This window comes from Bactrocera neohumeralis, chromosome 5 (genome assembly GCF_024586455.1).
Source record: "Bactrocera neohumeralis isolate Rockhampton chromosome 5, APGP_CSIRO_Bneo_wtdbg2-racon-allhic-juicebox.fasta_v2, whole genome shotgun sequence".
Taxonomy (NCBI): Eukaryota; Metazoa; Arthropoda; class Insecta; order Diptera; family Tephritidae; genus Bactrocera; species Bactrocera neohumeralis.
The window spans coordinates 60,645,772-60,669,242 of record NC_065922.1 but is presented as its reverse complement, the minus strand read 5'-3'; the positions used below and the strand labels follow the sequence as shown (position 1 = coordinate 60,669,242).

Sequence of the window (23,471 nt, the reverse complement as noted above, 5' to 3'; positions counted from 1 at the left end):
TAATGCTAAATACATATAGTACATATTTTGAAATAGATAGAAAAAAAAAAACAAAAAATATATTAATTTTAAAACAAATAAATGTGTCGTAGATTAATGGAACTAGATGTACATATGTAAACTTTATTAATTGTATTTGAAATTTTAAAAAAAAATTTTGTACAATGGGAATTTTGCTTTTATATATAGGAACATATGTATATGCATGTACATATACATACATATGTATATATGTATATTCGAACATACATTCATACATACAGAATACTCTTCTATCATCATTAGTTTGTATAAGATAACTGAGAGCAAAACAATTTCGTGATATAATGAAATAGTAGACGACGTTCACGACCCGGAAAGCATTGCTCCACCGTCCTCTACCATTTCTATTTTATTGTATTTGCTTTTATATTTTGTTTTATTGTTGACTTGGATGGAATTTGCACTGTTTACCCTAAAGTTCTGCTCGCTGCTGGGCGGCTCCACCCCAGAGAGTAAACGATGAATTACGCAAGTAAACTAACGGAAATTCAATATGCACGCACAGTGACCTAAAGTGATGATATACATATATGTAACTATTTAAAAAAAAGATATGTATGTAATAAAAGATGAATTGAAAATATTTTAATTCATAGTCCACTTAAGGTTTCTAAGTTTACAGGATACTCCTAGAGAAATAAGAAAATATTATTTTTCGATATTGTAGTTGAAGTCATTAAATTTGTTCGAAAATTGCAAAAAAAAAATGTGTGATTGTTTTCATCATCTGACCTGTGGTTTGCAGAATAGTGACATCCGATTCGTTTTGTTTATTGTTTTCTCATACGTTTGAAGCTCATACTCATGATGAAAACCTCAAAGTGGTTGATTACGCGGAAGTTAATCTAAGTTAATAATCCAAAGTGGTATTAAAAAATATTACAGATAATATACATACATAAGTTAAACTCCACCATATCAATTTTTTTCTTATATTTTATTCTAAGTCTTCTTAATATTTTATTCTGAGAGAAATTTTTGTCTATTAAGACAATTGATTGAGACACTGTATGTATATTCAAACGAAGTTCAGTGCATGTGAGTGCTCGACAAACTCATCCGTCTCATTTCTACGTCTTCCAACAACACGTTAGTTAGCATTAATACGTAAACAAAGTAAAAACTTAGCATTGGGAAGTTGCTATCATTAATTGGTATCAGACCGGCCACACGATAGATATTTAACAAATCTAAAGAACAAAGCTATAAAAATAGAACATTTAAGTAAACCCCCAAGTCTCACTACAAAATTCCACCGGAAGCCGGTACATAGTCGTTCCTCCACCATTAGCAATTCTCTCGTCGCTCTCAGTTAGCTTTATGTACCAATATATAAAATACATATGCATATACAAAAAGTTGTGTCTTCCTGGCACTCTTTTCGCTTGTATGTATTATATTTTGCTGTTATTGTTACACAGTGTTGTTGCAAGGTTTCTGCTTTGTGCTTTTGTTTGCCTAACGAGGGCCATTCATTTTGTTGATGCCTTTATATTTTTGTAAAATAGTTTCGTAATTTATTGCGCATTTTGTTTTCTGTTCCATTCTATGTCTTATTACTATTTTCCACCCATCTCTGTAGCAGCCCTTCTGTTCCATCAATATTGTCGTACAATTTAAGCTTTGTTAATGGCCTGAACGCATACAGACTGTATTTATTGCTCAGGATATCAAAAAGTTTGAATCGAACTTGTAGAAATTCTTAGAATTCACAAACAGAATCATTTTGAATTTGCTATTCTCTTTTTTAGTTAGTTGGAAAATAATCAGATTCCATATTTATTTATAGAAGTTCTTCGGTTAAGCTCAGTTTTAGTTTTGCTTTAAACTTCTTTCCATCTTTGGCAACCAAAAATGTTTCACTTCACTTCACTTGTGAATTTTGTGTTCGCATTTAACTTGATATGTATTTAGAGTAACTACAACATAATAATAAAAATAAAATATTAATTACTTTTCGGAACAAATATGCAAAGATAAATAGATTTTCCCGAGATATAGCGGCATTAACGTAGGTAAAAGAATGATTTTTTTCGCTTGGTACTCTAAAAAGTAGTTTCATAGACACCCCTCAGAAAGTCTCTCCAAGTATAACCTCTTAATTGGAAAGGCAAGGCCCTCCACCTTACGGTTTTCTTTTTTTATTATCAGATAAAAAATTTCAAATCTCGCAATATTTATTATGCATGCTGTCAGTTCACAATGGTAGTAGGTGGAACGTCGGAAGCAAAAAAAAATATATATTAAAAAAAAACAACCTTGACTGTATACATAGGAGTTGTGACTAAATGTTAGTAAAGTTGCACTACGAAGAAAACAATAAAAGGTAAATAAAAATTAATAAAGGATGAAACTTCTCGACCGCAGCAGCTGGAGGACTGCAGAGCAGACCTACAACATGAAAAGCACCCTCAAACAAGAGAGGAGAACAACAGGGGACATACAGTAGTCAGCCAGGCACATTATATGTATGCATATGTACCGTTGTTGAGAGTTGAGCCTTCGAGAAGACTACACTCACTCACTCACGAGAGCGGAGCTGAGCGCGATATTGATGTCACGGTATAAACAACACACCCTGTGGTGCTGAGGGGTTGATGTGCATATGTAAATATAATTATACATATACATAAGTACATACCTACCTACATGAGTTTTAAAAAATATGGATATGTACATATGTAACGAGCACAAACCCTTCGACCAACCTGTCGCATTCGCTGCACACATTCGCCACATTTAATCAATAAAGGATCTTTAGAACATTTCTGAATTGCCTGTAAAAGAAGGCACCCCGCATAGAACACATATGTATGTACATATAGTATATACACATAAAAAGGTGTGGTTGTGTGTTCACAATGGCTGGAATAGGCTACGGTTGACGTTGGTTAGTAAGGAGTTAAGCAACCTTATTGCTTTCAACGTCCTTTAAATGTCAAAAGTTCTTTTCTATGCAAAACCTGGTGGCCAACACAAAACGCCAACGCCAACGTCAACTTTAGCGTGCGTAGCTAAGGCTGGTGGTATTTTATTGCTGCAGTAAAGGGCTGGTTTTGACTTGTTAATGACTCGGTAGCTGTGTTTGTAGATCTGTTTTGGCTTTATTTTTTACGGTAACCAAGTTGCTATTTTTGTAGAAGCTGTCTGCAGCCACGTTTTGAGTGACTACCGCTGGGCGCTGCCTGAAACCTTCCTTTGTGCTTGGCTTTTTAAATTTAACTTCAGCTGAAATGGGGTGACACGACAGGCAACAACAAAATTCGTAATGTAGTAAGGTTGTTCTGCAATGAAACCATATGCGACGCTGTTGCAACATTTCATTTTTCATTAGGCATTTTCAATTAGGCATAACATGCTGATGAAGATGTCGGGGATTGTTTGTGTTGATCACGAAAATATATACATTTTTTTTCAAACCCTTTTCATGAACTAAAATAAAATAATTAAAATAAAGCTTTATTTACAACAAATATTAAAAAAATTATACCGAAACAATACATACGAGTCATTCACAATTTAAAAGCTCCTGGAAATTGGCAACAAAGAAAACTTTTTCAAACTTAATTTCTAATTCTATGAAAAAAGAAATAGGTTGATATGTATGAAATGAAACTGAAGGAGAGAGAGAGAGAGTATAAGTTGTGAAACAAGAAGTTATTGAATTAATGTTACACCTGCCCTTGTAAATAGAAAATCAAAAAGTAAGTTTCTACCTTTATCAGTAGTACAATACAGCAAAGAAAATAATCACTGTTAGAACTGCGGGTGACAAACACCAATTGAGAATATTCATTAAACGAGCTTGTGTGTGCAAAAAGCTTTACTGAAACTGAAAAGACTGTAAAGAAAATAAAGAGCGGCCAAAAATTGCGAAGAGGCAATGGAAAAAACAGAGCCTAAATATATCGGTACAACGGTATTAAATAATATTTAAAAATAATATAATATTTAAAATAAAACTTTAAAAGTATTAGAAAACCCGTTTTTGTGGGCAAAAGTAGCAAGAAAAAAGTGCATCGAGGCTATAATACACCTTTAAAGGGGCATTTCTTATAGCAACATACATATGTATGTAGAACAAAGTCGTAAACGCAATCCGATTTCAACAAATCGTTCGGGGACTGTAGTCTTGTTTTGGACAATAAACTTTTCCCACTTTCGTAAAGATATCTTGTCAAAAACAGGTTTCCAATAAGGACTTGATTTTGATGGGTCAGTATGATATACATATATACAAATGTTTATGGTATGCTAAAGAGGTTCGATCAAAAAAATATGTTCGGAGATTGTAGCATTGCTTTGGACAATGTTCCATACCAAATTTTGTTAAGATTTATTGTCAAATAAAAAGAGTTTCCATACAAAGACTTGATTTTTATTGATCTGCTAGTATGTCATCTAATATGAAAAGGACGTAGTATCGATATCTTTAACACTGAGGGATCAGTTATGTTTTCTTCTGGGGGTTACAAACTTCAAGGGTATAAAAATTGCAGCAATCTAACAAAAACACAAATAAATCGATATTGAAATTAGAATAGAAAAACAACAAATATAAAAGTTGACAATTTTAAAAATAGGGCTAAAATGAAAATAAAAGTGTGTGTAAAATAATTGCGTTGCGACATAATTATTTGACTAAGAATATCAAGAAGAGTAAGGAAAAGCAGAATGTTAACTGAAACTTGGGTTAAAATAAAATTTCAAGGACTTCAAAACAAAATCCTAAAAGAATGTAATCCAATAATCAGAGCTCTCAAGAAAAAATGATGGTTTAAGTAATGAAAAATGCAAATATCTAGTATTACCTAAGAACATAGCAACACTTCCATAGCTTACAACAGAGAATTAAAATAACTGGGCGTTAAGAATTCAACGAATAGTTAAAATCAGCGCGTGGGCCGTTCACCATTCCGATAACAATGAAATTTTATGATTTGATCGAGGTTGGAGAAGTACATACATAAGTATGTACAAAGGTGCTTACTCACTTTGCACTTCTGCGCGCCACATCTGAAACTTGCATTCTAGACACCTTTGAATGTTTGTATAAGTATAAATGTAGAGGGTATGCGTATGTGGTGTAGAAATGCGCCGGTGGAAAATTTCCTACTAAATATTTGCCGTAATACAAAATTTGAAAAGGGAAAATATTGGTATAAAATAGTTTTAGAATGTCATGCTGGAACTTATGTGTGCCTACAAATGTGGGGCAATACGGGTGCTACAAAAGTGATGGCAAATAAGTAGAAACGGAAGGTATGTAAATTGAAAGCACTGGCTGTGCTATTCGGTGTGGTGTACAAGCAGTCAAAAATAATTGGACACTGCTGAATGTGTTTGTGTGCAATTTATTACGCATGAAATACAAAGTGCGTTCCAAAGTAAACTGGACTTTTTGCATCTAGCGCCCCCTGGTGGCGCCATCTACATATACATATGTATGCCGATTGGTGCGTTAGAATCTGCTATTTTTATCGATTGCTCAGTCAGACATTCCATGACATTGCATCGATTGGAAGTGAAGTTATTGCGTTTTAAGTGTCAGTATGTTTGTGTTATCGGTGCGAAAATGAGCTTCGAACAAAGAGCCAACATTCAATTTCGTTTTAAAATTGGTAAAACTTTAACCGAAACGTTTCAATTGATGAAACAAGTTTTCGGCGATGATTGCCTTTCCCGTAGCAGAGTGCACGAGTGGTTTCGACGTTTTCAAACTGGTCGTGAGGACATAAATGAGGATGAACATGTGGGCCAATCAAAATCCGTGCTCACCGGAAATTCCATCGAAACTGTGCGTGAATTCATCAAAAACCAGCCGAAATCATTATTGAAATTCATGGAAATGGAATTGAACATCTCCAAAACATTTATTTATCGCATTTTGATCGAACATTTGGGCTTACGAAAGGTGTGTGCACGGTTTGTTCCGCACAAATTGGCTGACGACCAAAAATTGCTCAGAATCCAACATTCGAAGGACGATTATTTGACTAAAAATCACATTTTAACCATTAACCACTCCCCTGAAAGGAAAGCGTTATGCAGACGTAGAGGCCATTCAAAAGGCTTGCACCGGCATACTGGCGGCCATACCGGTCAATGAGCTAAAACCCTCGTTCGACATTTGGACCGTGCAAAAATCTGTATTGAAGAAGAAGGAGACTATTTTGAATAAAATAAATTGATTTTGCCGAAAAAACCATTTGTTCTGTTTTTTTTTAAGTCCTGTGTACTTTGGAACACACCTTGTATAAGTATATAAATTTAGCTACATGTTGAATAATTAAGCGTGAATGATTTGGCAAATACAAAGAGGCGAAACAACACTTGTGTTGAGCTGAGTGACAAATGCACATTCTAATTGCTATGGAAAATAGCACGTTAAAGATATATGTATAATATATAAGTTCTTTTCTACAACTTTTCATTAAGAATCTTATGACTTCGCAAATATATGTCAGTGTATGTTCGAGGGAGCGAATAAATAAATGTATTAAGATATATTATTAAAAAAAAATATACATCTTACTTAAAATGTCGCTGACAAAAATGGTTTAAAAACTATTATAAATTTAAATCATTTAGAATAGTGTATGCAAACATTTCTTTGTTCAATTACAAAGCAAAAATATTGATTTGATTTTTTTTATTTTATGGTGAATAAACAGGATTAGAATAAACGATTTTACTTTTACATCACAACTATAGAAAACCGGATTTGAGCTCGTCAGACATAACAGTCACTATAAATATTTCTTGAAGGCTAGAACGCATTAACTTAATAAGTTTTCATAGATCTCAAACTTTTGTAATCAATAGTCAATTACAATGTCATTTGTTAAGTAGGTGGACACGAAAAGTTATAAAGTTATTTTGTCTAAATTTTACACACAAGTGATTTCATTTTGAAATAACAGTATCTAGTCATTGAACAAAGGAATTTTATTTTTTTATTGCATTATTAGCAAAACCTACAAACATTCAATAATTCTTCCCGTACCTCTTCAAAACATAGTAGACTTTTCAAACTCTTGCTATGAAGTGAAATTTGTTTGTTCACCTAACGGTCGAGACCATTCGACTTTTTTTTTGTATAGTAGGGGGAAGCATCGAAAGCCGGAGTGCGGAACTTTAATCCGCTAAACCTAACCTACTCCCAACTCAAGACTCTCCCACGGAACCACCGGTTAAGTATTACTTCGTGGGAACCATTCGACTGACTATCTGTCCGTCTGTGCAAGCCAAAATTTGACTAAAGACATCATTTAAGTGGGGAGCCTGATTTAGAAGCTTCAAAAAGTAGATTTTTTTTACTTAAATCTTTTTAAAAATTATCTAAGAACATGTCTCCAAAGCTATAGATGGGCATTCGAAGTATTGTCGAAGCTTGATGGGATATAGTGGGCGCGCGTTTCGCAGATATATGAGCGCTTGTACAGAAAGCGAAAACTTTGACGCGCGATTTTTCGGTTTTTAATTTTTAAGATTTTTTTAATTGGCGGCCAGGATAGAAAAAAACTAAACGTCGTATGGAATTGGGGCACAGTTTATTATCTTTGGCATTAAATTATTTTCTATTTTAACTAAAAAAAACTAGGAAAAGTCAAGTTTGATTATATTTTTAAACAACATAAAGAAAATTTTTTGTGGTCAAAACACTTTTTTTATTCTTTTTAAATTTTAGAGTTTTTCTGGAATTTTCTTAGTTTAACTAGAAGATAAGTTATTAACAAATTTGAATTTTTTGTTGCCGTCCGACAAATGCACATGCGAGATGCGTAGGGCAATTGCTTGCCAAATGTAGAATATCAAAGATTTCGTATCCAAAAAATTTACGGATGGTATTTAAATATATAACTAGAAATTTCGTTTCTTTAATAATAATAACGGCTCACTTTACTTCATATAGATTGGTGTTGGTATGTGCGGTACGTAACTTAATGAAACTCAGGGAGCATTATTTTATTTGTATGTGGTATGTTAATAGCACTATGTATTGGCAAAAAGAGATAAAATCGTGTCAATACTACCCTAAACTCCCATCTAATGATTTTGGATTTTCCAACAAGTTTAATGCTGAATATGTCATTCAGTGTGTGAGTTACATATCGTCACCTGAAATGCAAAATAACGTAATAACATTTTCGGAAATTTACAGTGGCATGAATGAAACACGCAATAAAATGGAACATATGAAACAAAATTTGATATTGGTTAAAATAGCTTATATCTATCGCAGAGATAAAATGTTGTCATGTATTATTATGTATGTAATTTGAAGTAGTGAATCGTAATCAATAAGACACTCAATTTCGAATTTTTTGATGATACGTTATTTTGCATTTCAGGTGACGATATATATTTAAAAAATTGCGCGAAAATAAAGCAATAAAACTAAGTTTAATTTAATAGCCTTTAATATAATTAAGTAGACATCAAATTTGATGTAATTCATAATAATTTTTAACATAAAGTTTTACCAGCACCTGGGATTTGATTCTTGTAAGTTGTAAGGGTATAAAACGTTCGCTTACACCCGAACTTAGTCCTTCTTTACTTGTTTCACCATATGTTTACCGCATATATTATCTTTCCTCGATAACAAAATGCACAATGTGTCATTAGTGTATATTATTAATTACTATTCCAATTCATCACTTGACAAATATTCTTCCTCAATTTATAGTTATACTATATAACTATAGTTACAAACAGACGAATTGTTAATTGTTTCGATAAAAATTATTTGCGCAGAGTGTATATGAAAAGCAGCTATTAATTTCATGATGTCAGACTTTTTATTGGCACACAAAAACTTTTTCAATATTAGCTAAATGATTAACACTATACATCAGCTGATAACGGAGTGCTTTACTTCTGCTGCGTGACTCAGGAAATAGTTTGTAATGCATTATAAAAAAGACATTTGTAGATAAATATGTTTTGCTGCTGCATTTCTCTTTTTATACCCTGAACAGGGTATATTAAGTTTGTCACGAAGTTTGTAACACCCATAAGGAATCGTCGGAGACCCTATAAAGTATATATATAAATGATCAGTATGTCGAGCTGATTCCATTTAGCCATGTCCGTCTGTCCGTCTGTCTGTATATATACGAACTAGTCTCTCAGTTTTTAAGATATCGTTTTGAAATTTTGCAAACGTCATTTTCTCTTCAAGAAGCTGCTCATTTGTCGGAACGGCCGATATCGGACCACTATAACATATAGCTGCCATACAAACTGAACGATCGGAATCAAGTTCTTGTATGGACAACTTTCACATTTGACAAGATATATTCAAGAAATTTGGATATATGTTATTTTCTAAGGCAACAATGTAATCTCCGAAGAAATTGTTCAGATCGGTTAGCTATAGCATATAGCTGCCATACAAACTGAACGCTCGGAATCAAGTTCTTGTATGGACAACTTTCACATTTGACAAGATATATTCACGAAATTTGGTATATGTTATTTTTTAAAAAACTTGTTTAGAACGGATTACTATAGCATATAGCTTCCATACAAACTGAACACATAGTTACTAAAAGAAATGCACCTGTGAAGGGTATTTAGCTTTCTTGTTTCTGAAAAATCTCATCAGCTAGAGTATTTATTATTAGTATTTTTTGTTTAATTATTCTGATATCTTACCCTAAGATGTCATTAAAATATTTTGAATGCTAATCTTATTATCGTGTGAAACTTTTGCTTTGTTCTTGGCCTTGAATGACACCGCGTCATTTATTAAAAGATGGTGATACTTTTACCGCAAGGGCTCGAAATTTAAGTTAATGTCAACGAGATAAACATTGGTAAAAGAAGGCTAAAATTAATGTTAAAGCTTCAATATATGTTTTAAGTAACAGTTGAACTATATTTGTTACTCTGAAGCGAACAGCTGTTGTCAAATAACATAAAATAGCGTAAAGGAACATATTTTCGCTGAAAACTTTTATCAGTTTTTTGATCAATGCAGAATATACTATTCTTTTATTTAGCGATTTCACCCTGAGCTGGAATTAAGACTTATAAGGCTATTATGTCTCTTCTAAGCTTCTACAGATAGATACAAGGTCTAACAGATATACTCGACTTTGAGGACTGGGCTGTGTCTGGTACCTAAACTTGTTTTTTTTTAATTCTATAAACAAATATTATCTAAATTACCACTTTACTAACGCAAATCATAGTCCACAAAAGCACTAACATTCAGTACAGTTAGAGGTAATGAAAAATCCTTTTTTATAGCCACTTTTAGGGTACAGTGCAAAAAACTGACGGTAAGACCATTACGATGATGAATGTATTCAAATAAATGCGTGAATGCATGGAGTTTGACGATATTTGCACGAAATCTGAGTATTTGGATGTTATCTCTATATACATATGTATATGTATATGTTTGTACCCGCACTGCACTGTGGCTTGCAAGTTGTGAGAAATGGAAACAGCTAAAGCTAAAGGACATTACCTGACAAGTGAGGAACAGAATTAATAGCATTAATGCATTTGCAATGTTGCCAACAAAACTAGTCAGACAAGCGTGGTCACACCAACTAGTAACTGCGTCAAAAACACGAATGACAGTGAGACGTCGTCAACGTTAAGCATACAGACAACATGTGGACCATAGTTTCGTGTGTTCTACCTACTGTCGCCAGCGGCATTAACCACATCAGCAACGACAAGACAACTTTACATGCATACAAGCACGAGTATGACAGTAACAACATAAAGAACGTGTTAAACCAGAAAACAAGTGCAGCTTCTTTGAATTTATGGGGTAATACGTAAATATATACCTGTTTGTAGGTATGTATGTACTCGTCACTTGAATATTGTTGATGATGTCGATCATGATAGTCACAGCAACGTCGGATGTCGATGATTAACCAACAACGGGCCACTGCCGTCAACCAACGCTCACGGACATTAGATCTACATATGTACATACGCAGATGAGTCGCGATATGTCTGCGACGTCTGTGAGCTTTAACTACGTTTTGATAGGAGCGGAGTTGCGTCGAAGCAGTGGGGGGGGGGATTCTTTGAGAAAAAATAAAGCTTCAGCGACAGCGTAAATATATATAAATAAATTCAAAGAAAGAAAAAAAGACTTAAAAGCAGCAAAAATAAGATAATGTATTCCTCAACCGGTTTTATTGCTGCTTTATCTGTAAAAATGTATTTCTTTCATTTTCATTTTTATTTAATTTACAGGCTTGGTTTGGCTTGGTTTTTTCCTTCAACATTTAATCAGCTTAAAACGTGTGTGCAGCTCGAGAAATACGGAGCAGACGTAATGAGAAGAAAAACCAAATAAAGCAAAGTCAAAATGTAACAAGCCACTACCTCGTATGGGTCAAACAAAGTCTCCGCACTAAATACATATGTAAACATATATGTATGTGTGCATATGTATGTACTTATATAGGGTATTACGAATCAAGCTGGTCTCTGCTTTAGTCGTTCGATATATCTTGTCGAACTTGTGTTTTTCACGTAAGCCGATTTGTAATCAAATCACATGAATTTCTACTCTTAAAACCTTTGCTTTGCGCACAGCGCATGTAACGTTTGAAATTAAGGGGCTATACCAGTGGAACGCATGAAAAATTAGGCGATTTTCGTGAATTTTTTTAACAGAAAGTACGCGATTGAGCCTTTGGAATTTCTTTGAACGCAAAGGTGCAAAAAAAAAAGTAGCTGAAACAAATAAATTCAAAATGTTTTTTAAACTTAAATTTATTTTCTATGCAATGAACTACGATCTTTGTAAAACATCAAAAATGAACCAAATGGCGTATTTTTGAAAAAAAAAATCGTTTTTTTAGGTAAAAAATGATAGTTTTTTTCATGTCAAATTGACAATTTTAAACCAATCAAAAAGATCGTCCGTCATTGTATAGTAAATGCACTCAATAATACTCAGTAGTCATTTGAAGTAGATCGGTTAATTTCTCGTTGAGATATGATGTCAGCAATTTTGAAAAAGTCGTTTCGAGAAAAACGCGTTTAAAGTTTCACTCTTATATGATTATATATGTACATGCGAGCGGTCGCTTTTTAGAACGCTGCCAACCAAAAACTATTCAAGATACGACCTTGCCGATTTCTCAGGATATTTTTGGAAATATAAACTATCGAAAAAGCAAATAAAACAATTTTTTTTTTTGAAAGTGTCACACTGGTATAGCCACTTAAGAATGTGTACAATTGTTTTTTTTTTTTTTGCAAACTCCCCAAGTTAAATTTTTTGTCACAAAAACAATGTTTCAATGTACGCAAGTTCTTTATTTTCAATTTAAACTGTCGAAATATTTGGATTTTTGACATTTTGCGTTAAGCAAGTAATTCTACTACTTTGAGAAAGTGATATTCTAATATAAAAAAGATCGTTCTGTAAAAATATATATAAATCTTAATGATTTTTTCCCATAAAAATATTCCTTAATTAAATTATTCATACATATGTACATAAGTATATGTGATTCCTTCTGAAAGTTGATGGTTGTCGATTTTCTTAAGACCATTTTCAGGTTAGAGAGATTTAACAGTAAAAATAAATTATAAACAAAAATATAAAAACAAAACAGAAACAATTCTCCATATTTTCTGACAAATACAAACAAAAATTTTGCTTTGAATCATTTTAATTAGTTATAGCCTTAAGAAATGCTAATGCGCATTCAAATTTTATGGTGCGAAAAAGTTAAGAATATTGGAAAAATGGATAGCAAAGTGTGCGTTGTTAATTTTCTGTCATCTAAAAATATTAAAATTTGTTCTTGTTAATATACTTGCAAAAACTGTTTACCTCTGATGCAGTAAACACAAAAAAGGCGGCAGACTTCAAGTGACATCTGTCAAACATTAGCAAAAACTGGCCATTTTTGGGCATTGTTGCCTACTCAAATTTGGTAAATTCAGCTAAATGCACGAAATTTTTGTGCATTACTAATTTGCATTAACAAGGGTCAAATGAGCAAGCTAATGCAAATTAAGCCCGCTAAAGCAAATTAGCGCTGTCGTCTGTCAGGGCTATTATTTATTTGACATGAGGAAGACATGAATTACAGCTATTTAAAATGAAAACTCTCTTCTTACAATTAGCTTTATTATACTCTGATCAGGGTATATTCAGTTTGTCAGAACATAAGCAAACATCGGAGAAAATATAAAATATATATATAAATCATCAGCATGATAAGCTGAGTCGATTTATTTATGTCTGTCCGTCTTTCTTGTATATGCGAACTAGTCTCTCAGTTTTTAAGATATATTTTTTATTTTATTTTGAGATCTGAAATTTTTCACACGTCCTTCTCTCTTCAAGAAGCTGCTCATTTGTCGGAATCGCCGAAATGGGACCTCCATAGGATATAGCTACTATAAAAACTCACCAAAATCAAGTCTTTGCATGGCCAAATTGTCACCATACAAAAATTCCACAATATTATGTATAAATGTGCTAATTTACCCTATAAAAGTAGTTTATAAATAACGAATGTTATAAAGAATTACTTTAGAAGATAACAAGTACACTAGAGCCTATAATGACTCGCAACTAACCTCAATAACACATATTAAATAGTATAATGGCTTATTATTGGGGTTAGTGTGTTTGCGGAAGTGAAGAGTGGTTAATGAGTTCCAAGCATTAAAATATGTAACCAACTATTTAAAACTTTATTACTTCAATATTTATAATAACTAATTACTTTATGTCGAACATTTAATCAGTTAAGCCATTGGACACGCCGCGCCACGTCAGTACATAAAGATTTTCCACAACAACCAAAAACATACTTTGAATAGCAATTTGGGATGTGTGTGCTTCGATACACACACTCTACACTAAATGTAATAAAGATATATAGTAGTATGTATGTACATGTATATACATGGGTGAGTTATGGTATATAATAATCAGTTTTTTTGCGACGCAAAATAAATAGAATGCCAGTAAACGATTCAGAGTGCGATAAGAGTAACGTGTATATAGGAGGAAAAGTGTCATTATCTAGAGTGGCAAACAAGTAATTGTTATGAAAAAATAGTTGATAAAACAACAATTCTGAATCACGCATCTTGTATATTTATATAACCTAAATAAGAATATAAATAAGCCTTATCTACGTAAGTTATGATAAACCAGAATATTATATGAGGATAGCTTAATATATTTAACTAAAATTTAAATGCTATTTATATAATGGCAGCAGCTGCTCTGATTGGCGCTTTTCCCCAATATGTAACTAATAATTAAAATCATTCTTATTGACAAAAATCGTATTTGTTACACTGTATCACATTTCAAATTACGATATGGACGTAAAAATTGTTATTTCTTGTGGTTATTATAGTTAAATACTCATTAAAGCAGCTTGTTAAAACTTAAAATTTATTTTGATTTCATTTATTTTTAATATTTGTACAATTTCTTTAAATTCCACATTTTTACAGTTTTTTTATAAAAAAAAATAATAATAATCTACTACGGCACAAAGCAAATTCTACTTTTTTTTCATTTCTTATTATATCTCTTCCTCTTCACTATGTGAAGCAATTAATCACAATTTTATCGCAATGTTCTTGAACTTCAGCATTTTTGCACATTTATACTTGAATAAAATTCAATGAAGGCTGTAGATTAGATAGCCAACGTGCTGAAGTTGTTTAAGATTACTTACTGCTTAAAACAACAAACAAGTGCAATTCTATTTCAATCCGCAAGTATTATTACAACTACTTGGACATTTAAAATGTATGTACTTATGTACATACATAAACATACTATATGGGTATTCAAAATTTTCTCATTGAGATTATCAATAGCGCCAACAAACAAAGCTGAAATAAAACAGTGAATATTTAGGTTATCACCAACATATTTCATAATTCTTTTCTTACGAAATAAATGCATCAGAAAGCACTAATAAGTCATGTGATAGTTCAGTTACTCAAATATCGCATTAGCGTTATTTAATGCTTCTAGCAAGAAAAATACATACATATGTATCTGAAAATAGTCGTGTAATGCTATGAGAGAGATAGAGGTACTAATTTCAATAGCCTTTTTTTTGGCAGATCGCGCGCGAGTCGTGTCAAGCTGTTCTGATATTTTTGATTCAGTATTGTTTGATTTTCATCACTGGAAGACTAAGACTTGAACAACGTTTACAAATCGTTCAACTTTATTACGAAAATTCACGTTCTGTAAAGACTGTTTTTCGCGCGCTTCACTCAACTTATGGTCAACATAATCGGTGTACTATTTACACCACCATCACCCATCCTGAGACTCAGCATTCATTATTGGATAATATTCGACCGAATAGGCCACGTGAAGAGCAAACTGAAAAGACTCAAGAGCTGTTATTTCATCCAGAAAAAATAACTGTTTGGTGTGGTTTGTGAGCCGGTGGAATCATCGGTCACGCGTGTCATTCGCCAGTTACCAGTCGAAATTCAAATGCTTGACTATTTGACGAAATAATGTAAATATTTACTTATAAATTTTATTTCATCAACTTATATTTGTTGTTTACATATTGTATTGTAACGTTTTTCATGTACTTACTTGATTGTAAATATGAACGCAGTAGAATTTAGCCGCAAATCTTACTTTTATGCATACCCTAGTATCGAAGAATTCTACATACAATTTTCTTCGGAGCATTCTTCAAAGAAAAATGTAAGCGGTGAACCATTATCCCGCTGGGAACTATCAGTATCATCCTTACACATATGCAAACAAAAATTACTGTACCCACCCAGTACCTGTTTTAAGAAAAACGCGTTTAAAGTTTCGCGTGGGGCAAATAAACAAGCGAAGACAATGTTAACTCAATGTTTAGTACGTAGGCGTATTGGTCTCTGTATTAGCGGCCAATACGAATCGTGCATACCGTCCGGAAAAATGACGGTATCTTTTGAAGATTCCTCCTCCAATATCAAAAAAAAAACCCAGTACCTGTGTGATGTTATTATTTGTTTTTTGAAGCAAAAAGAATTCGAATGATTCTTACATGAGAATTGAACACATGCTTTATGATTTGTATGTATAGTATATTAATTTTTGTGTCTTTGAATGCCCGTTCCGAGGTCCCAAGCTACCTCCTCCCCAATTTTCCATAATATGGGTTGATTTGTAATAGTTGAACCGTTGTTCGGTTATAATTTCTCTAATGGAAATTTTTATTTTTGCAAGTAAATACCACGGTAATGAACTGTGAGAAATCAGTGAGAGAGGAATGTACAAAGGAAATTAATATACATATGTACATACATACATATGTATTACAGCTTAAGGGGGTATTCTGGTCTAGAAGCATGAATTTCAGGTAATTTGTAAAGTGTCGGAAAAAAAAGGCAATTAATACTTTTACCATCCATTTTTTTATTAGTTATTTGTTAATTTTAGAAGAGTACAGAAAAAAATTAAAAACTAAAAAAGGAAAAAAATTTCAAAAATTATGAGCTGACGAAGTGGGTGGTCCCTAAAAATTCCCACGTGACAATACCCATGGTTTCAACCCTCCTAGTTATCTGAAACCAAAAAAAAAAGATTATTAATCTCGAATAATGTCGCAATGGCCGGAACTACGGAAAAGTGGGAAATTTTTTTTTTCACAAAATGGCGACTGCCTGAAAAAAAGTTTTTTTGGATCACTTTTTCTGACTATTTCGAATTTTTTTAAATAATAAAAATAAAAATTTGGGGATGGGGCTAGTTCCAACCATAGACAAGCCTATAAAGAAGACTCTATAAAAATTTCAAGTAAATCGCTCCAGTAGAACCTGAGAAATCGTGGGTATCGTTCAGAAAAAGTCAGTTTAGAGAAAAACGCGTTTAAAGTTTCGCGTAATGTCTTTTGTTCGATTAGTTCCGGCCGAACCAGTTTGGATGCCGGGTCAGAAAAATGCCTATAACTCCGAAAATAATTTGAATTTTGAAAAATCCCCTTGTACACATATTCTTGAATAGTTAAACTTTGAAAATGTAAAAAAAAAAAATTTGGATTTTTTTAAATTTCTAGACCACCTACCTACTTTTTAAGTCTAGTTTCTTTATTTTGTTATTCCTATACCCCCTTAAAAAGTTGTTATTCCTTAAGGGGTATAGGAATAACAAAATAAAGAAACTAGACTTAAAAAGTAGGTGCCGTTGAGTGATTAGGCAGGAGGTAGGACGGGAGAATAAGACGATTCAAACTCGAGTTTCTCTTTTTTCGAGTTACTTTTCATATTTCAATTTACATGTCGTTAATACATTTTGGCATTTGTGCCAAAACATGTAAGTATTCATAAAACTACACACTGACAACACCATATTCATGTAAATTAAAACAGCTGATCTTTACAAAGCCGTTAGACTGCAGTAAACGTCTAGGCTGACTAATTACACCATTCATTACACCTAAATATTCAACACTGCAGCAATGTACTTGTAAGTAGAGAGGGGTGTGTAGCAGTGTTGTAGTCGTTAAACTCACAAAAAAAAAAAAAAAAAAACAAATAAATAATAATAATGATTACCATTAATTTATTACAGACGACGAGTCAAGTGTAGTGTTATATGGTAAAGTATGTTATTTAGATTTCAAGGTTAAAGGCACCACTAACTCTAAAGCTACATAGCAGCTGATAGTTTGTATGCTAACCGGTTCAGTCTAAAAGCAAAACTTGGCTGCAGAGTTTACATGCAAGAACAATTCAAAAATATTTGAATTAAAATAAACATAACGAGAAACAAACGTAGTTAGGTGAACGGTATATTCTTATACTACTATAAGGAGTATAATATATACACGTTCGATTTTAATAATAAAACATTTTAAGAAAGCGCAAGAATATATGTATCTAAGACATATCTAATGCACACAATTATTTACATATAAATATGTTTAGAACAATTCAGAAAAAAAATATTTATTACACTACTCAACAAATCTGAGAGAGAATTTGCGACAGATATTCTAAGAGGTTTGTGGGCTATTTGATTTGTCCTAATTACTAATTTGAGTTTAAAAAATTTTCCATTACTTACAGATATTTTTTATTCATATTCAGTTAAGTAAATGGTTGTGGTTTGACTCCTACAACCTTTGACTGCAACACAATTCTTTCGTGTTATGAAATTTTTACTATTTAGTTTTTATCAACTCAAAATTAGCTATAAACAACCTCTCACATCATAGTCGCAAAATGAGTATAAACTAGTGTTACAGTGTAGTATAGTATAGGTTATTAATAAATACGTACACATATACTTACAAATCTAAGTCTTCAATGGCCGGCAATTACTTTTGTGGTGTATCACCGGCCAAATGACCACTGTTGGCAGCCAGTAGAATAATGTGGTTTGGACAAGAGTGCTTACCTGGAATTATACGTAAAAAAAAGGTTGGTTAAAGTGGTTTCGCTATATAATTATAGCTAACATTTAATGCTTCGATGTTAACAAGCAAAAGTACATAACCTTAAAATAAATATACAGTATACATAAAGTTAACATATTTTATCTATACTGTTCGCAAGGCATGCTGATAACTTCCTTGGGAACCAGAACAGATTTTGTAGTTAATTGAACTCTAACATTTATTCATAAGTATTAAATGCAACAAGACATGTATTATTTTGTCAGCTGTAATGCTGCGATGTTGACAGTAGCATATTTCACAAAATGCAAAAGATCACCTAGAAACTCCTGTGAAAGAAAAGCATGTGTGAAAGTTTTCCATAAAAAAACTTGATTCCGATCGTTATGTTTGTATGGCAGCTATACGCTGTAATGCTGCGATGTTGACGGTTCCGACAGCTCCTTGAGAAGAAAAGCATGTGTGACTTCCGCCCATCTTTAGATACTGACAAACCCTTGAACTGAATGGATGTGGAGAAACAACTTCACAAAGAAGGCATATTTCGGAACCCTTAACTAAAAACATTTCTTCTTCTTTATCGGCGTAGACACCGCTTACAGCTTTTAGTCGAGTTTACAACAGTGCGCCAGTCGTTTCTTCTTGTGGCAAGTTTGCGCCAATTCGAGATATTAAGTGCAGCCAGGTCCTTCTCCACTTAATCTCTCCAATGGAGTGGAAGTCTTCCTCTTCCTCTGCTTCCTCCGGCCTTATACCTTATAATTTATATATATTTGAATATCAGAAGCCACTTCGGTGATATCGTAGACAGTTATTATAAGAAGAAATGTGAAAACAGTTTGCATATGCATAAACCTATTTACTTGTATGTATGAGCAAGAATGGAGAACGTGTTTACATATGTTTACATACATATGTATGTCTATGCAAACAGTGTGAGAATTACGTCAATGAGCCAAAACGAAAAGCGAAAATTTCGTTAAAATTTTCAATGATGTTACTTGTCGATCTGCCTGTTGGAGTTTACATTTGACACAACGGGAATAAAAAAAACAACATGACTGAAAAGGCAAAATGCATGCTTCCATACAACGAGTAGTACGTATGTATGTACTATGTGGTGCAGTTGTTTGTCAATAAGTGCAAATAAGTATTTAAAATGCACAGCGGCAGCGGTTAGTGAATGAGCAAGTACTCTGCTGCCTATTAGGTACAATGACTCATTCAAGCATATTACAATAGGTTCAGAGCAACAACTTTATTTTTATTGTATATAACATATTCATGTGCACATACATATGTACATACATATACTTATTCATAGCTAGGTACGGCAAACGCCATTTTCCGTGTTTATAATTTAGCAGCACACCGCATTAGGTAATTAAAGCCAAGTAATAACTACTGTCTAAAAAAGAAAGTACGGGCAGTTGCTGTATATTTATAATGTAGGTATGTACATGCCATACTGTATCTAAACACAAAGCTCGTTTATGATTAAAACGTGAATGCAAAATCTTTTGCAAAAAAAAAAAACAAATGTTGCAAGTATACAATGTAATATAGACTTCTATTTCTATACCCTGTACAGCTTTATTTATGGAAAATAATGGATATAATGACTCATTTTGCATCGAAATAGATATGGAAATAATTTTTAGCTTTACCACAAAAGAAACCTGTTTTTTTAATAGTTATTTGTTCTTCAAGTAGACGAATTGCTTTTGCTTTGTGAGTCTTGTCTGAGAGTTAAATTAATTTTGAATTTGAGGCTGTTGCAGGTATCATATCAGAAATTCTTGTTGCAGTTAGTGGTGTACATCCCAAAGTTCGAATGCCTTTTAATCCCTCAACTTTTATATATAGAGGTAAAGTATAACGCTGCATTCTTTTCAATGGAACTTTTAATTACTTGTTTAAGGTATCCATCATCTATTCCAGAAATCACTTATTTTTTAAATCGATCCAAACCTATAAGGTAATGAAAATGTGTTCTTTATGAAAATCTCTTAGCTATGTCTGGGTAGAACTTCATTATGTTCACAAGTACCTCAAATGAATTTTTGTCGGTGCAGTTTTGCCAGTTGGCTCTAAAATTCACCTTTATAACCGAATTTAGTGCTCAATCGCATTTTTGTTTAGTGCTAAATTTATCCACTTAATTTCATTTAAATATCACACATTTTGAACAACCTATACAGTTTAAATTCGTCAATATATGAGGTATATTGGGAACAGAGAAAGTTCTGGGCATTAACCTTTGACATTTCTCAGGTATATTTAAGAACATATGTATTTATTTATATAACTCGCACACTGATCGAAATATTCTGCATAAGCGCTTTAAAAAAAATATATAAAAAATTCATTATATACCAGCTGACCCCGCAGCCGTTGTCCTGCGTGAAATTATGTGTTTTGAAATCAAAAGAAAGATGAATTTATATTGTGTTGACAATCATTAATTTGCGATTTTTCTACATTTTTTTAATGTAGTTTGATAAAAAAACATTTTTTGGTTTCTGTTCTGGTGCGTAAATGTACAGAGAAGATGGGTTTCCAGCTCGTGAACACGCCTCGTATATCTGGCCGTGTGAAAAACATAGCATTTCCAGATTTATGCCACACTCTTCCTGTTGTGATGAATTTATTGAATTTCGAATATGATTCAAGTCACTGGCGACTGTTTATTGACTCTTCAAAAACTAGTTTGAAAGCAGTGTTACTGCATAACGGAAACAAACTTCCTTCAGTGCCGATTGCTCATGGTTCTAATATGAAAGAGACTTACGAAAATATGAGATTTATACTTGAAATAATTGAATAGAGTAAACACGCTTGGAAAATTTGTGGTGATTTTAAAGTCATTGCACTTTTACTTGGACTACAGCTTGGTTATACGAAATTTTGCTGTTAATTTTTGTGAATGTGACAGTAGAGACAGAAAAAGATCCTCTAATGAACCCTGATGACATACCACCGTTGCACATAAAGATTGGCCTGATAAAAAAATTTTGTAAAAGCTATGCCTAAAGAGAGAGATGGATTTTTATATCTAAAAGAGAAATTCCCTAAACTCAGCGAGGCGGAAATCAAAGAGGGAATATTTGTAGGCCCACAAATACGGCAATTGATGAAGGATAAGAGCTTTGAAGAAAAACTGAATGATCAGGAAAAACTCGCCTGGAAATGTTTTGTGAATGTTGTTCAAAATTTTCTAGGTAATCATAAAGCGGAAAATTACAAAGATTTAATAAATGAACTTATGATATCATTTAAAGCTTTGAAAATACATATGCTGGACTCTCATCTGGATTTCTTTCCGGCAAATTTGGGTGCTGTGAGTGACGAACAAGGTGAGAGGTTCCATCAAGACATTTCCTTAATGGAGAAGCGTTATCAAGGGAAATGGAGTCCAGGAATGCTAGCAGACTATTGTTGGAGACTTAAAAGGGACCTACGGAAGCCAAATATTCAAGAAAATCATTATCACAATATTATAATTGGTATAATAGAGATAGTGTAGTACTAACTTAGTACCATATTTATTTATTTTAGGCACAAAGATACTCTGTTGTTAGTAAAACATGCTCTATTAATTTCAATAAGATAACTCAAATATTGGCTATTATATGAAGCAATTAATTACATTTTCCATTAACTGCTACAAACTCTACTTCTTGTGTTTTCAATCAATACCAAACTTAACACACCAAGTAACTGGTGATTGCGTATTGCTTACATAATATAACAATTTCCATAATATATGTATGTATGCATAGGTAAAGGCAAGTGTAAAAATTAGTTAAATAAATTTTACACGTGTAAGCTTGCTTGCAAAAATTACGACACCTGTTTAATTTTTCATAGAAATTGGTGGGTCTTTTGCTGATTCATTGTACTGAGAGTATTCACCCTTTCTGCGGTTCCCAAAGGTATAGTTAAAAACGTTAGAATAGTTGAACGTGGCACGTGGCAGCAGATGTAGTTTTTCGCTCAGTGGACCCAATCTTTAATTTGTTAAATGACTGTTTGTGAATACTCGGCCTTGCTATTTCGACGCGTGTTGGATTGCTCACAGTGTTGTGTTTATTTTCAACTTATCTTGGAGTTGATGATTTTGTTTTTGTGAGTGATTGGAATTTATAAATTTTTCATTCAAATTGCAGATACGTATATTTCAGCTTTTTATTCTGAAGTAAAAAAATAAAGCCATTATAAGAACCAGTTATATATTTAGATGTACATATGTATAGAAATATACCGGGTATTTCACACTGCCTCTACTTAAATAGCATATTAAGATCAAAATACATAAAATAAAAATCGCAACTATCCGTAGAGGGCTTCTTTACGGTGTCGCGGAGGTTGTGCAAATAAAACTTTTTTGTATTGACGAACTTTATTAACAGCAAATTGTTTTTCAAACAGAGCATAATAAAGTGAGGGCATTTTAATTTCGGTAGTTTCATAACATGACTTTGAAAAGCTCAGCTGCTTCGTCGGACATCTGTCTACCTAAGTACAATGCCCCAAGCAAAAAATGTAAAAATTAATTTAATTAATTAAAATCTATTACGACGAGTTTATAATAAGTAAAGTGTAGCAATTGCTAAATAGAAATTTCGTAAAAGAGAATTATTTGAATTTTGTACAACTTCACTAGTAATTTTAAGTAAAATTCGTTTGTCGTTGTTCATGCTTTCATGCGAGCATCCCACGCTATTTTCACAATAATACACGAATTTTTGGTTCATTATTAGTGTTAGCTTATACTAAGAATTATTTTTCACTTTTTAGTTTCACGGGCTTAAAATCATGTTTTTTTAGTTTTTTAAGCTATATTTATTTTTTGTTTAAAAAGGAGCAAAAATATGTGATGAATGGCAGTTAACTTTGTATCAGCTAATATATCAATTCATCACAAGTTTTCGTATTAGCAATTACGAAAACGCCAAAACCTCTTAAACTTTAATAATTTTGTGAAAAATGAGATATACTACATATACAAACATAAAAGAGGAAACCCAAGAA

The 23,471-nt window shown here is 32.7% G+C and overlaps 1 protein-coding gene across 4 annotated transcripts in view; it reads right to left on the bottom strand.

Moving 5' to 3' along the window:
- LOC126759608 (uncharacterized) overlaps nucleotides 1–23,471 on the bottom strand; it is a 184,893-nt gene that overhangs the window by 89,753 nt on the left and 71,669 nt on the right. Inside the window, exon 1 of one of the 4 annotated variants that reach the window (XM_050474485.1) lies at nucleotides 18,334–18,428. The exons of the other annotated variants lie outside the window; for them this stretch is intronic. The gene's annotated coding sequence lies outside the window, so the exon portion shown is untranslated. Of the gene's footprint in view, nucleotides 1–18,333; nucleotides 18,429–23,471 lie in introns of those variants that run through there. 4 annotated transcript variants of the gene reach the window in all.